This window comes from Sander lucioperca, chromosome 17 (genome assembly GCF_008315115.2).
Source record: "Sander lucioperca isolate FBNREF2018 chromosome 17, SLUC_FBN_1.2, whole genome shotgun sequence".
NCBI lineage: Eukaryota > Metazoa > Chordata > Actinopteri > Perciformes > Percidae > Sander > Sander lucioperca.
This window is the reverse complement of record NC_050189.1, coordinates 21,924,490-21,938,709: the sequence shown is the minus strand read 5'-3', so window position 1 is coordinate 21,938,709 and position 14,220 is coordinate 21,924,490. Positions and strand designations below refer to the sequence as shown.

The 14,220-nt window shown below is 41.1% G+C and overlaps 1 protein-coding gene and 2 long non-coding RNA genes across 3 annotated transcripts in view; 2 read left to right on the top strand and 1 right to left on the bottom strand.

Moving 5' to 3' along the window:
- Positions 1-14,220, bottom strand: part of LOC116060888 (muscle M-line assembly protein unc-89-like) — a 295,447-nt gene that overhangs the window by 84,805 nt on the left and 196,422 nt on the right. The gene's annotated exons all lie outside the window — the stretch shown is intronic.
- Positions 1-14,220, top strand: part of LOC118493576 — a 328,097-nt gene that overhangs the window by 133,117 nt on the left and 180,760 nt on the right. The gene's annotated exons all lie outside the window — the stretch shown is intronic.
- Positions 1-14,220, top strand: part of LOC118493574 — a 208,194-nt gene that overhangs the window by 84,011 nt on the left and 109,963 nt on the right. The window lies entirely within an intron of this gene.

Genomic DNA, 14,220 nt, shown 5'->3' with positions numbered 1-14,220 from the left:
TGCACGCGAAGGGTTAAAATATCAGACAAATGGCTGGACTCCACTGGTTGGACTGGTGTGATGGTGTTCAGGTCTTCCTCAGTGAGGAGTAGAGGACCTCTGGCTCTGCTGGAGACTCTGAACACAAACAGTTCAAACATTATGAGAAACTGTTGGAGACAGTTGGAAAGAGTTGGAAACTATCAGCAGACAAACAGCGTTTCTCAACAAGACTTGTTTAGCTCCCTTCATACATTTTAATAAGGGTGGTAGTTTTTTGACAAACAATGTAATGCTAATTATGTTTCTTCGATGTTCTGTTGTTTAGCAGCATTTAATGAACACCATTTCCCATAAGCCAACAGACCAGGATAAATGTCATAGTCCAGTCCATGAACAAGGAAATATTATGCATACATTTCAAACACATCAGTGCTGTTTTATCTCAAAGGTAACGGTAAGACTTTACAATAAGGTACACAAAAAAGTAGGTAGTTAATGATTAATGAATGAAGAACGAATGAGGAATGAATGGTTAGTTAATGAGTAGTTACTGATTGTGATTTAAGCACTAATGATTAGTTACTGTTAAACTGCAGTCTGTTTAACAGTAACTAATCATTAGTGCTTGAATCACAGTCAATCAGTAACTACTCATTAACTAACCATTCGTTCCTCATTCGTTAATCATTAACTACCTACTTTTTTGTACCTTATTGTAAAGTGTTACCAAGGTAACTCGTACAATTAATGTAGTAAAGTAGTAAACGTAGGATAGTAAAAGTAAAAAGTACAATAGGCTGCAGGGAGGCTGTTTTTTGTCATCTGGTGTAGAGGGGCTTCAAGGGTAGCAAAGTGAGAGATAAAACACTGATAACAGCCCATAAGTCTCAGCCAACAGCTACTTTAAACATTTAAACTCTGATATCAACAGGTTTTTGGCAGGTAAAGACATCTCTCTCCCCCCCCTCTCTCTCTCTCTCTGTCTCTCTCTCTCTGTCTCTCTCTCTCTGTCTCTACGGCGAGGCTGTGGTCACTGAGCCTGTACTAGTACTGGTCTTTCTCTACAGTGAGGCTGTGGTCACTGAGCCTGTACTAGTACTGGTCTTTCTCTACAGTGAGGCTGTGGTCACTGAGCCTGTACTAGTACTGGTCTTTCTCTACAGTGAGGCTGTGGTCACTGAGCCTGTACTAGTACTGGTCTTTCTCTATGGTGAGGCTGTGGTCACTGAGCCTGTACTAGTACTGGTCTTTCTCTACAGGGAGGCTGTGGTCACTGAGCCTGTACTAGTACTGGTCTTTCTCTACGGCGAGGCTGTGGTCACTGAGCCTGTACTAGTACTGGTCTTTCTCTACAGGGAGGCTGTGGTCACTGAGCCTGTACTAGTACTGGTCTTTCTCTATGGCGAGGCTGTGGTCACTGAGCCTGTACTAGTACTGGTCTTTCTCTACAGTGAGGCTGTGGTCACTGAGCCTGTACTAGTACTGGTCTTTCTCTACAGTGAGGCTGTGGTCACTGAGCCTGTACTAGTACCGGTCTTTCTCTACAGTGAGGCTGTGGTCACTGAGCCTGTACTAGTACTGGTCTTTCTCTACAGTGAGGCTGTGGTCACTGAGCCTGTACTAGTACTGGTCTTTCTCTACAGTGAGGCTGTGGTCACTGAGTCTGTACTAGTACTGGTCTTTCTCTATGGCGAGGCTGTGGTCACTGAGCCTGTACTAGTACTGGTCTTTCTCTACAGTGAGGCTGTGGTCACTGAGCCTGTACTAGTACTGGTCTTTCTCTATGGCGAGGCTGTGGTCACTGAGCCTGTACTAGTACTGGTCTTTCTCTACAGGGAGGCTGTGGTCACTGAGCCTGTACTAGTACTGGTCTTTCTCTACAGTGAGGCTGTGGTCACTGAGCCTGTACTAGTACTGGTCTTTCTCTACAGGGAGGCTGTGGTCACTGAGCCTGTACTAGTACTGGTCTTTCTCTACAGGGAGGCTGTGGTCACTGAGCCTGTACTAGTACTGGTCTTTCTCTACGGCGAGGCTGTGGTCACTGAGCCTGTACTAGTACTGGTCTTTCTCTATGGCGAGGCTGTGGTCACTGAGCCTGTACTAGTACTGGTCTTTCTCTACGGCGAGGCTGTGGTCACTGAGCCTGTACTAGTACTGGTCTTTCTCTACGGCGAGGCTGTGGTCACTGAGCCTGTACTAGTACTGGTCTTTCTCTACAGGGAGGCTGTGGTCACTGAGCCTGTACTAGTACTGGTCTTTCTCTACGGCGAGGCTGTGGTCACTGAGCCTGTACTTGGTAAGAATCTGTCTCCACCTTGTATCTCTGACGGCGGAGAGGTACTCTGCCAATTCATAATCAGTCCCTCCAGGACCAACCAATCACCGCGAATTTGGTGCGACTCGCAATTTTGACCAATCACCGCAACTTTTCCGCACATTTGACCAATAACCAGAAGTTTCCCGCGACTTCAACCAATCACAGCAGCCCCACGTGCACTCTGAGAGCCAATGACCAAGCGGGAGTGAGAACGGGGTTAATCATTTCCTTGTTTTTGATATGAAGACGAGACGTGTGTGTGACTCATTTACCAATAAAACGTACAGCGAAAGACCGTGCAAAAGATTTCAGACCGTCCGATACATTTTAACATCAATGTAGACTTTAACGATCTAAAAGTCACTGAAGTTGCTGCCGTTTCCATCCAGCTACTGCTCCGTACCCCCCGCGACTGACGCTTGCACACACACACAAACACACACACAGACACACACACAAACAACACACATGTGGAAGCACGAGAAAAAGGAGATGAGACGTAAACGATGATGATGATGAAAGCTCCTGCAAAATCAGGCATTTTGGGTCGCAACAATCTCAAAAAAAGGCCGCAAAATCCTGGAGGGACTGCATAATCTCTTTTTAGTGACAAGTAGCGTTCTAATTTGGATTGTAGTTTTTTTTGATCATCCCAATGTTCCAGATATTTTTTCTTACGTTGATTCATAATTAATTTGACTTTGATCTGATTTTAGAAAGCAGTGCTGGTCTGAGGTTGATGGGTTAGTGTATTAGTTAACTTCAGAACCAGCTGACAGAGGGGACTGGTTTCAGAGCTGACCTCTTGACTTTTGATTGCTTGAAAGTTGATGATATTTTCTGCACTAGATTTCAGATGTATCCAGAGTTTTAATGATCTTTTTTGCACATTTAAAGCCAATGGGAATCTGCCTAATTCTGCCCTGCATGCATTTGTGTGTTTTCCTTTGGACCCTGAGAATATTTCTAATAAATTCTGCATGCAGGGATTCTATGGGGTGTTTATCCCATCTAGTGTAGTCGAGCTTACTGAGTGGACCCCATATCTCAAATCCATACAGTGAAGTTGGCATGATGACACTGTCAAACATTTAGCACCAGATGTTGATTGGAATTTGTATTTTACTAAAATTCCTTTTGATGGCATCTCTCATTGCTCTCTCTCTCTCTGTCCCTCTCTCTGTGTCCCTCTCTCTCTCTCTCTGTCCCTGTGTCCCTCTCTCTGTGTCCCTCTCTCTGTGTCCCTCTCTCTCTCTCTGTCCCTCTCTCTGTGTCCCTCTCTCTGTGTCCCTCTCTCTCTCTCTGTCCCTCTCTCTCCCTCTCTCTCTCTCTCCGTCCCTCTCTGTCTCTGTCCCTCTCTGTCCCTCTCTCTCTCTCTCTCTCTCTCTCTCTCTCTCTCTCTCTCTCTCTCTCTCTCTCTCTCTCTCTCTCTCTCTCTCTCTCTCTCTCTCTCTCTCTCTCTCTCTCTCTCTCTCTCTCTCTCTCTCTCTCTCTCTCTCTCTCTCTCTCTCTCTCTCTCTCTCTCTCTCATACACACAGACTCTCTGATTTACACAGCCCATTCTGAATATAGTTCATTTGGATATTTTCATTTTAATTTGGTCCAACCTGATTAAATAAAGTCTTGTTTAAAGATTGACTATGGTGACGTCCCTCGTTGTTGTGACCTCCTGACCCAGGTCATCAGAAGTGTGTGTGTGTGTGTGAACTGTTCTGTGTTCTCCTCTAACAGATGTTTCTAGAGATGGAGACATAGAAGAGCAGCTGTACCTCTCTTCCTGTTTGATTTCTTGTCTCTGATCACTATTTGTCCGTTGTCTTCTGTTCTCACTCCGGAGTAGATTGCAGCAGGATCACTCTCTGGAAGAGAAATGACATTGATTATTTAACTTTTACCACAATCAATAATACTATTTTCAGTAGTATTAGAAAAGGACTAAATAAATAGTTGATAAAAGATAGCAGCAAATATCAGATTATAACTTTAAGACAGAAGTGTCAAAGTCTACTAGTTAAGGGGAAGTAAAACTTAAAATGTCACATTTTTATTTTCTTCTTAACACTTGTTGCTGATGTCAGGGCTTAGATGGAAACCCAGTTCATGTGAAATTGACTTCACACTAACAGAGCTGTTCTTTTTTAGAGACATGTTGACCGCAGGAGGAACAAGTCACCATGTCAACATGTCAGGGTGTCGCACAAACAACACTTAGTTATTAACACACAAAATAATGTATAAATGTGCCTATTTACCAGAGAGACTGAACTAGATTTAGTTTAGCATCTTTGTTATGGCGCCATCAATATATTTGCATAACACAAACTTGACAGCTTGATTGAGAGATATACAGAATGACTCTTGTACCCCGTTTCTAACTGGCTTTAAGAAATGTTTTCTATGCTATTAGTTTCACGTAAATTATATATTTAGAAGAACTGGCTGCACCAAGGAGAGGGACATAGTTTCACCAATAATTGCACATGGCACTATATCACTAATTGTAATTTCTCATCATCTGTGTAAAACCTCGTCCTGTCTTCCAGTTGTAGCTCGTGAGATCTCTGCTGCTCTCTCAGGTGGAGCCCTAACACTTTCATCGTCTGAGTTGTGTCTTCTGTGTGTTGCTGCTGGTACCTGGTGTTAACCATGCATTAAGATCTGCTCTTGGCTGTTTCCTGGCGCTCCTCCTCCTTCTTTCTAAATCCCCCATCTAATCTAAATTCTTTTTTTGGCATTGTGTTGGGTGCGGCAGGCATGATTAAAACAAGTTGTTTAAATACTTTTTGTTTCACAAGCAAGATAACCTTCAGCTTCACACAGCCAGAATACTGCATTACCTGAAGACATTAATGAATTGATCAGAGAGAGAGAGAGAGAGAGAGAGAGAGAGAGATATCCTGGAGAAGGTCACTTTCTCTGTAGGAAGATAAAAGGAAGCTGCTCAAGACCTTTCTGATGTCTATTTGTGCTTAAATGGAAATGATGTGCGTGTTTATTTGCATATAGAGCGGGGAAGTAAGATCCGACCATAAGTGGTCAATCAGGACACATTTGGAGAAAGATTCTGCTGCCAGGTGGGAACACACACACACCTAGAGCTGTCTACTAGAGATCAGATCACTCAGACCAGATCAGATAGAGACCTTAGAGACTCCCAGACCCTCAGAGTTGTATTGTAAGTGATCATAACATACAAAGGTATGTAAATCTGCAAATTTATAGTTTATTGATATGATCTTTGTTTTATTAACAGTCCTGCAGTAACACGTGTGCAGACCCCCACTCAGCTGAAGGGTTGCTATGAGAAACAGGAAACTGGACGACCACAGAACTGTTAGAGCTGTTAGAGCTGTTTAACCACAGGGTACAAAACACCCAGACTCTCATGACAAGCAGAATACACCCTATTATCTACTAAAATAGACCTTACAGTGTGACTGTTGTGGACTAAAACAATGATTTAGTTTTTAAAATATCCTTATTTTATAAAATGCTCTTTTCCCAAAACGTCCTCTCAGGACATTAAACCAAGATCACACACATCGTCCCTCAGATTCTTCTTAAAATCAATAAAAACATCTTTACCTCCGCTCCGTCTGATTGGCTGTTTCAGGTTACGTGATATTGTGACATCACTGTATGTGACGTCATCATCTCCAGCTTCTACTTCAGCTGAAATAAACCAAAGTTAACATCAATTTCAATCAATTTAATCATTAAAGAGACATGGTTAAAGATGGAAACATGAGGAAGATTATGTGATCTGATCAAAAGCTCCGGAGCATGCTAAAGGGCCCTCGTGGTGAGGATGGTTTGTCAACAACAGAATAGTGATTCATGAGAATCCTAAGAGACGTTTGACTTGAAGAAACTGTTGTTTGAACACTTCACTTCAATTCTGAAATTGAAAATATCAACAGTACATTTAGATTTTGAACTGCAGCTCAATATGAGTCTTATTGAGACTAACCTTTAGGGTTCCTACGGATGCATCGTAGAACCAGCAGAACCAGGAGAACCAGGAGAACCAGGAGAACCAGGACACCGACTGAAACAGCAGACCCCAACACAAGGAGAGGAGGAGAGGGGGGGGGATTGGAAGAAGTGGTGGAGCCAGAGGTGGTGGAGGTTGTAGTGGGGGTTGTAGGAGGACTTGTAGTTGTGGGTTTCTCTAAAATGAAAAAAATTATTTAATTAAAAGCAAAGAAATAAAAGTAAGTATATAACACGTTCAGCTATTTCACTGTTCTTCCTTTTTTATGTGAAGCTTTAGACTTTTAACTTCAATCTTGTGTATCATGTTTGTAATTGAGTGAATTCCCCTGGTCTAGTTAGAGGAAGATATATCTAATATAAAAGTCCCGGCCCTGATGATCTGTCTACAGGTTTGTCAGTTAAATATCAATGAAGTATTAAACCTCCTTACAGAGATGTATAATGAAGGTCTGAACAGTGGCTGTATGGGGGAATCCTTTAATCAGGGTGTAATATGTCTACTGTATAAGAAAGGTGATGAAAATGACATTGATAACTATAGACATCTGACTATAATGAACACTGATTATAAAATATTAGCCAAAGTAATTATGAATAGATTAAATGATATATCAGATGAAATTATAGAAAAAGAATAAACGTGTGCCATAAAAGGTCGTTTAATGTGGGATAATCTCTGCACAATGAGAGAAATGATTAATAAATCTGATAAAAAAGACTTCTATATAATCGGGCTGGACCAAAAAAAAAGCCTTTGATTATATTTCCAGAGACTATCTATGGGCTGTAATGAAGTCTTGTGGCTTTCCAGAAACCTTTATCCATTTGATCAGATGTCTGTATGTTAAATCTAGTGTGTGTGTTAATGTAACAGTGTTTTAACAGAGCCCTTTAATGTAAAGCGAGGGGTGAAACAGGGCTGCCCTCTGAGTGCTGCTCTATACATCCTGGCCATCAGCCCTCTTATTAAAACCATAAACTCAGAGAGTCTCATCTCTGGTACACACGTTGGGGTCGCGCCCAAAGTTACTGCCATGGCCTATTAAGACGATGTCACAGTTGTTATTAAAACCAGATGGAGATGGATGTGTTAACTAACCACCTGAACCTGTATGAACTAGCTTCTGGCGCTAAGTTAAACCATGATAAAACAGAGGGTGTTTGGATCGGAGCGGAAAGTAACAAACGTAATATCAACAATAAAGTAAAGAATGAAATTTAAAAACTTGGGTTTGACCATTTGTTAATAGAAACTGTAGTGAGAGAAACTGGGAGACTAAACTGTGTGAAGTTAAAGAAGAAGTAAAAAAATAGGAAAACAAAAACACTAATTATAAATCAAGAGTCAACATTGTTAAAACATCTTATCCAAATTCCTGTTTTTAGCAAACATCTTTCCTCCATCTAAAAATAATGATAATTAAATTAAATAAACTGTGTGTAAATGTGGTTTGGGGTACAACTAGAGAAGTAACAAAAAGAGAAGTCATGTATAAAAGTAAAAAATATGGGGGGTTAGGGGCAGTAGATATGGGAGTAAGAATGTATATGGCTTTTGTTAAAAATGTATCAGCAGCCATCTCAAGAAATGTTCTCTGGGTCGGTGATCGCTCCAAGTGGAGAAAAAGGAGAGAGAGAGCCAGACAAAGTCCGGATTATAACCTTATTTATGGTGATTTTATGTACGAATATGAAAACCTTCAACTTTTGAAATTTAAAAAAAAATAAGAACCGTTCTGAGAGTATTGGTGATGTGAGATGGTTGATGTCTGTAAACAGACTTCCTGTCAGAGCTGTTGTTTCTTGGAGTTGCTATGTAACAACAACAAATACCCAATGATTCACTGCAACGATGACGAGACTCAACAGCATCTCTTAATGGACTGCTGCAGAGCAAAAGAAGTCTGGGACAAACTAAAAGGGTATGGTGTAAATTTACATCTTTCATATAAATCTGTCATGTACTGTATCACAGATGAGGTATTATCAGATGAGCACAAGGAACTGATACCAATAATCATATGTATTGTTTGTTATAAACTACGGAAGACGAGATGCTGTATGGTCCCACAACAGACTGTTGTTGATAGTGATGCTGTATGGTCCCACAACAGACTGTTGTAGATAGTGATGCTGTATCGTCCCACAACAGACTGTTGTTGATAGTGATGCTGTATGTAAACAGGTGCTCACTGAACTCAGAAGATGGAAACCTTTAGACCATAAACAGCTCCATTCTCATCTTGTGATCTACAGCACTTTATCAAAGACTCTATGCACTGGATGCACTTTATTAGCTCTTCTTGCACATTGGTACTGGTTTGTTCATTAGTTAAGTTTGTTATTGTCTTGTTAATTATTCTGGTTTGTTTTGTTTTTTCTTGTATAATGTGTAGCCTATTGTTTGTTTTGTTACAACTTGTATTTTGTAAAACTTTAATAAAGCTCTTTAAAAGAAAAAAGGAAAAGTGCTCAAGATTTGGGTCACTTCATGTGAGAACGCAATCAGACACACACAGGAAGTGACCCAGAAATCAATGCATTAACTAGCCGGCAATTTCCACCTTGCATACAATTTATCTGACGTATAAAAGATTCAAGTGACGATAACTTTCAGATCCATAACCTACAATGACCACAGATCATCATCTCAAAGACGTGGTCTGGCGCACGTGACAAAGTGTAGTGTAAATACAAACAGAACCAAATAAAAAATGATTCCCCCGAATCGCAGAGTCTACAGAACTGTAGGTGTGAAAGCGGCCTATTTTGAAGAATGACCTTTAACCTCCTCACCTGTGACAGAGACCCAGCTGGATGGAGACTCTCCATCACTGCTGATGTAACACTTGTAGAGGCCTTCATCAGACCTGGAAACATGGTGGATGGTCATGTGACCTGCAGGCTCATTCCTGATGAAGGATCCATCTTTATAGAAACTAGCTGGGAGGTTGGAGGAGTTCTCTGTTTTACAGTTCAGAGTGAGGTCTTCTCCCTCCATCACAGGGAGGACAGGACTCTGCAGGATCACTGGTCCACCTCAACACAGAGACAAACTACAGCATGTCATCCATTCACACACAGCTTCATCAATACTGACTCCACAGTCTGATCTTACCAGTGACAGTGATGTTGATGCTGTTACTGGTTGCTCCCTCTCTGGACTCACACCAGTAAACTCCACTGTCCCCTGGGATCATGTAGCCGATTTTACAGGAAGAACCAGCAGGTCTTCCCCAGCCACCTCCACACTGAGTCCTGGTGTCTCTGGTTGTGTTCCTCCTCAGAGTCCATCCAGCAGAGCTGTCGTCCTCCTCACAGCTCAGAGAGACAGATTCATCTTTAAACAGCTGAGATCTGCTGGGACTCACAGTCAGAGAGGCTGGAGGGAATTGATTGTATTTTCAGCAAAACTAAATTGAATGTCACAAAAAAACACATCCCAACATTAAGTTTAACATTATCTGCTAGCTGCTACTTTTGCAGTGCCGTGGTACTGTATGGAGGTATTTCCAAAACAGACTATAAAAGGGTAGAGCTAAATTGAAAAAATGGGCTGTGTGGGTTTTCCCATTCCCTGTATCTTACTGCCTGATTGGGTCACACTCCAAAGATGTTTTTACTTGTTATCCAGCAGGGAGTTCTTCAAACATATTTCTTAAATATATTTGTGTCTTCTGTCCTACCAGAATGATAAAATGTTTTTTTCTGTTCTGAGTTTTTGAGTTTAAGTCTGTGGCCAACACACAAGTCTAAACAGGTAAATTAGCTCTCCAAGCTAAACGTTTGCTCAGCACCGTTAAATTGTACGTACGGGGCGCAGGATGTTTCTACCTGAAAGTTATTGAAAAACAATCACTGTGATTGGGTCTATAGTGTTGCTGATTTCACATGAGTTTGGATTTTTTTGCTATTTCAAAGCTGGTTTAAAATTAAACTGGAACTCTTGTTATAGTAAGTAAATTCTTAAGCCAAACCTGCAAAAGTGCAGAATTATTTAGTTATAAAACAGGTAGCTCAAATCAAGCAATTTGATTGGTTCATAGATACATTACAATGATACAATAACCACATACAATGCCTATGAAGTCCTTTGCACAATAAGGTTCACTCCGCGCCTGAGAAAAAAAAAACGTAAGACTAAAAAACATATAGCCGGTGCCACGGAGGGAAACTGTTAATCCGCACACACACTGCCATGACACAGAGCTGGTTTGAATTCAGCCAAGTATCTCCTTATGTGTAGGCTACACTAGATTAGAATATTTTCAGCACTTCACCTTGCTGTCAGACAGCCCTTTACAACAGTGAACTGAAGCCGTTATCTCTGCTCTCTTCAAAGCCACCAGACTCCTTTGATAAAAACAGTAATTTTTACCTTGCAGGACATGGGAAATGCTGCTCTACCTCCATCTCTTAGTTAGTTTATTGGGTGACTTTCTTTAGTGTACAGCTAAAGAATTAGTCTGTGCTAGCCAGTGGCGGATCTAGAAAACTTTACATGGGGTGGCGAAAGGTCTTGGCAGCTTGGCATTGGAAGACGGTACACAGAAACCCCATATGTAAATAGCTTGTGTGGCAAATAGAGGAAAAACTGTAAAACTGCAGAAAAACTGTAAAACAATAGATAATCTATTTATATACTTTATGTGCATCTTTACATACCTAATCCTATAAAACAGAATAGAAATAGCCAAAGACTGAAAACATGGCATTTTACTGAGTGACATGACATGTTATGCTACTGTACTACAATGTATATGGAACAAGACTAAAAGGATAGCATGTGGTCCAGGGGGAATTGCAGGCCTACCCTCTTCCTCCCTGTCATCTTCATCTGCCTCCTCCTGATCACTCCCTGCCTCTGTCCCTCTCTCCTCTCCTCTCACAGCCTTCTCTTCATCCCTCACAGCCAATTCTTCCTTTTCCTCTTCTCCTTCACTTATTTCTGCATCTCCTTCTGTGGTCTTCTCCTGCTCTGCCCCTCATGGTCTCTCCAGTTTACTGCCTTCTCCTTCTTCATTTGCCTCCTTCTCTTCATTCTGTGCACTTCTCTGAATTTTCTTTGCAAAAAAACCCGACAATATCCCCACTTTTAGCGTTCCTTTTCACTTTTAGGCTCCAGCTAATCTCCCCAGCTACTGTGGCCTGTAAAAATCACGATGTGAAAAGCTCTGGTTATCCTCGTATTACATTACATTGTAGGGCCCTGTAGCTAATAAGTAGGCCTAGCCTATAACAAATATAAAATCAGAAAAGATGTATCACATGCACACAACAGTTATGTTTAGACTAGCCTACTTAATCCCATTGTATTTGTTGTTTTCCCAGTTTGACAGTAAAGGATGTCACCTGGTTTAATTTGTACAGCCTTATTGCAGTGATAACTATGTGAGAGGAAGTGAATTTTATAGTGCTCCTTAACTAATCACATACAAATGATCGGTCTCAGCAAGCACTGTGTACTGTGTTATAACGTAACGCCACCGAAACAGCAACCCTCTGTAAACGTTGTGAATTCAAACATGCCAGGTTTTTATTTTTTGTGTTAATCTGTTCTTGTTTTTACTAAAATCAAAACTAATCAAAGGGCAGAATGCTCTTACAAATCACGAGGGAGCGATTTCACTTTTGGCTACTGTAATAGACTGAACCGCCTTTAGCATACATTACATTCATTACAAATGTAACTTTAAAAACGTTTTATAAAAGCAATAGCTCACTTCATTAATTAGCTAGATCAGGTCCTAGACGTTTTGTGGTGAACCCCAAATATTAAGTCCTTCTAAAATCGAAAAAAAATAATGAAGAATTACTTATACTTGATAAAATATGCAAATATAATTTGAGAAACTGTGAGCAGAAAGGCACAAACTCAACTAAAATATCCAGACTGTGTGTGAAGTGGCATTTTATTTTAAAGATAATTTGTCATTTGAACCCTTTTTCAGTGTGTCTCTTTCAAAAACAAAAAATACCATTTTTTTCAACAGAGTTTACTATAAACCTGATCAGTTTTAGACTGTGGATCATTTGACTAACCTGAGTTTGTTCTGCAGCAGAGCAGTGAGGTCAACACTAAAATGATAAACAAGATCAATATCAGAAAATATACACTGGTTGATTAGAACTTTGCTGTGTAATAGGACAAGACAAGTATACACAGTATGTTTGCGTCTAACTGCAAGTGATAGGACCAGTAGAGGGTCAGACACTCAAAAAAGATGAGCTTGTGTGTGTAATCTTCATCATTTCATTTTCTTTCATTATTCTCTTCATCATTAATAAGTATATTGATTGCAATGTGATCAGCTCAGAGTTACTTACGGAGCCGAAGACATGTTTGCGTCATTCTCCCTCTTGGTGATGTGACAAGGAACACTTAGAATTCTTTTTGTCAGAGCAGTAGACCCTCCCACTTCCTCTTTGACTTGAGTGTATTGGCTGTGCAGTTTTCTCTCCAGTAGATGACAGGAAAGAGGTCATTTAGTTAAGTTAACCTTTGACTTCAGACACAACACAAAGTCATGTCACCGTAAATGACGTAAAACCTCTTTTTTTTTCCTCGTCACATTTGGAAGTCTATCGGTAACGTTAACAGACAGCGTCTGAGTCTAATGATGGAAAGCCAAAAAAGAAAAGGGAAAGGTGGCGTTGACAAAGTCAGACCCAAAAGGAAAATAATTATGGCGGAGGAGGTAGCAAAATGCTCTAAGATAACAGACATGTTCCGGGCATCAACGAGTCGAATCCGTAGCTGTGTGTAGCCTACTGCCTTGAGCAAAGCTAGAAGTACACATTGGGTTATGAAAACATTACACCTAATCAGTTTAAATCTCGGACCCTCTAATAAGTTCCTTTTATTTTAATTTAATTTTACTTTCATTGGATTCATTTTAAGTCTGGTTTATTTTTATTTAAGTTAAATTAATGATTACAATTCATGAAATCCTTGTCATATTATTGAGATAATATTTAATGAATTCTAATATAACGTTAACGTCCCTAGACCCAAACACATCCTCCATGCCGTGCAGCAGTCTGTCGTCCGTCCGGGTTCCAGCGGTGGGGAGGAGTGCAGAGCAGCACGACGGGTCAGGCTGTAGTCACGGTAAAATTACTCCTGCTGTGGCTCCAGCCCGGAGTAACGTTACCGAACAACAGCAGCAGAGCGGAGCTCTCCATCCACTGCTCGGCAGCGCCCTGCTGCTACTGCACCCCAAAATCCATATCCATTCTCGCCATAAAAGCTTTTAAAGTTTAATGTGACTGTCCTTCAGGGCTGCTACAACAATCTAACTGTTGCGTTTGCTAACGCGAGCAACGTAAGCTTGCTACTGCTAGCCAGGGACGGAATGACAATCTGTGCGTTCTGGAAAAGTCCAGAATGGCTGTCCAGATGACAGCCGTCGGCACAAAAAAGTCTAATAAAGCGATATTAACAGCCAACAGCAGGGAGCGCTAATACGATCACGTATATGCTACGTGTAAAAAAAAAAAAACTGAGGAAGAAGAGTAGGCCTACATCAGGGCAAAATCAAAGCCCGTCTACGGAAAGCCGTTCCACTCCCTATTAAGCCCCATTGTACCTACTTTGGTTGCAGTTCCACCAGAGTTCCACTGGGGGTGATCACGGTCCAGTGCTAAATGAATGGGACTCTATGGAGCTAGACGGCTAAATTTGTCTCTTTCGCCTGATTGTCGATGAGAAATCTCAGATTTGATTGTAGTTTTTGCAAGTTCAACATGGATTATAGGTCGAAAGTTGAATGAACGAGTACTTATGTCCTTTCGATTTGTTACAGGTTGAGTCGTTGTTGCCCATAACACGCTAGCATTCTGCTAATGAATGCTGATTGGTCAGTGAAGGACTGATTACGATCGGAGATCCCGCTTGACGGCATCCGAAGCAGAACCAGAATGC